The sequence below is a fragment of the Chinchilla lanigera genome, unplaced genomic scaffold (assembly GCF_000276665.1).
Source record: "Chinchilla lanigera isolate Chin_1 unplaced genomic scaffold, ChiLan1.0 scaffold00041, whole genome shotgun sequence".
In the NCBI taxonomy this organism is placed as follows: domain Eukaryota; kingdom Metazoa; phylum Chordata; class Mammalia; order Rodentia; family Chinchillidae; genus Chinchilla; species Chinchilla lanigera.
The window spans coordinates 14,424,712-14,426,991 of NW_004955442.1; positions in this window are offsets into that span (position 1 = coordinate 14,424,712).

Below are 2,280 nucleotides of genomic sequence, written 5' to 3' on the forward strand. Positions count from 1 at the left end.
TTTCTTCTGCATTTTCCATCTTATTAGAATACAAGTTTTCAAAGTAGGTATAGGTGATCTGGATTTCTGCAGGGTCCATTGTGATTTCATTGTTTTCATTCCTAATTGCGTGGATTTGAGCCTTTTCTTTCTTTCTTTCTTTCTTTTTTGGATAAGGTTGGAATAGAATTTGTCAATTTTGTTCAATCTTTCAAAGAACCAACTCTTCAATTTATTGATTCTTTGCATTGTTTGCTTAGTCTCCGATGCATTAATTTCTGCTCTAATCTTTATCATTTCTTCCCTCATATGAACTTTTGGCTTAGCCTATTCTTCTTTTCCTAGAAGTTTGAGGCTCACCATTAAATTGTTTGTGCTTGCTTTGTTTTTCTGATATAAGTATTCACTGCTATAAATTTCTGACTTAGGATGACCTTCATTGTGTCCCATGAGTTCCAGTATGTTGCATTATCATTATCCTTTAATTGTAGAAACTAATTTCTTCCTTTTTTTTTTTTTTTTTTTTTTTTTTTGAGACAGGGCCTCACTATGCAGTTCAAACTGGCCTTGAGCTCACTTTGTAGCCCAGGCTGGTCTTGAACTCACAAGGATCCTCCTGCCTCAGCCTCCTGAGTGCTGGGATTACAGGCATGTGCCACCACGCCCGGCTTCTTTAATTTCCTCTGTGACTCACTGGTTGTTCAGGAGGGTGCTATTTAATTTCCATGTGTTTATGAAGTTCTTGTGGTTTCTTTTGCCATTGATTTCCAGTTTCATTGCACTATGTCTGATAATATGCACGCGATAACTTCAGTTCCTTGGCATTTACTTAAGTATGTTCTATGAGCTAGCATGTGGTCTCTTGGAAAATAGCCCATGTGCAGCTGAGAATAATGTGTATTCTGATGTTTTGAGGTGAAACACTCTGTAGACATCTATTAAATCCATTTGTTCAAAAGTTTGGTTCAGTTCTAATATTTCATTGTTCATTTTTTGTCTATTTGATCTGTCTTTTTTTTGTTTTTGTTTTTTCTGGTACCGGGAATCAAACTCACAACCTTGAGCTTGCCAGGCACGTGCGGTGCCGCTGAGCTAAATCCCCAGCCCCTGATCTGTCTTTTTGACAGTAGGGTATTGAGATTCTCCCAATGCAATTGTATTTATCTTTATTTGATTTTTCATTTCCGTTAATATTTGTTTTGTATAGTTGGGTAGACTGGTATTTGTTGCATATATACTTATGATTGTTATCTCTTCTTCTTGGATTGTTCCCTTCACAAGGATGTAGTGACCTTCATTATCTCTCTTAATCAGTCTTGGATTAAAATTCACTTTATCTGCAAATGGAATAGCTATTCCTGCTTTTTTCCAGGTTCTTGTCGCCTGGAGTATTGTGGGGGGTTTTTTTGTTTGTTTTTTTGGTTTTTTCCGGTATCAGGAATTGAACTCACGACCTTGCGCTTGCCAGGCAGGCGCTGTGCTGCTGAGCTATGTCCCTAGCCCCTCCTGGAGTATTGTTTTACATCCTTTGACTTTCACTCTTTGAATTTCTTTTTGAATTAAATGTGCTACTTGTATGCAGCATACTTTTGGATCTTGCTTCTTGATCCATTCTGCCAGTCTATGTCTTTTGGAGAATTGAGACCATTAACATTGATGGTTATAACTGTTTTGTATTGACTTCTCCTTGTCATATTATTTTCCTGTTGTTGGCTTCCCCTCTTTTTTCCCTCCCTGTGCAGTTATCTGAGAAATTATTTATGATTTGATTTTTTCTGGAGCCTCATTCAATTGCTTTGTTGTTACCACTTCAGAGAGGCCAGGTGGGTGGTGTTCAGATTTTCCCACCTCACTGCCCCCTGCGTTTGTCTTTGGTGAACTGGATGTCTGGGGCTGCATCTTGTTTAAGTGTCTTCTCATTTTCTTTTCTTTTCTTAGTTTAATTCCTGGGGTGATGCTTGTAACTTGCCTATGGTGGGTCGCTTTACTGCTAGTATTTAGAACCATTAGGAAATGACTACTTCTCTTGATAATGGCAAGTGAGTTCAACGAGACCAGCATTACAAGAGACCAAAAGGGCAGGAACTAACAAAGCTTTCTTGAGCTAGCTGATGAACAGTCTCTAACCAGGAGCTAGAGAAGATGTCTGTGCTGATCTGGGTCTCACCTTTGGTTTAAGTATATTTTTAGGTTTCCATAGTAACCATTACCTCATATTTGAGAATTTTACAAGACTGTCACACAATTATCACAAAGTTTACCTTTTCTTTTTTTGGTTTTTCTCCGGTACCGGGAACCGAA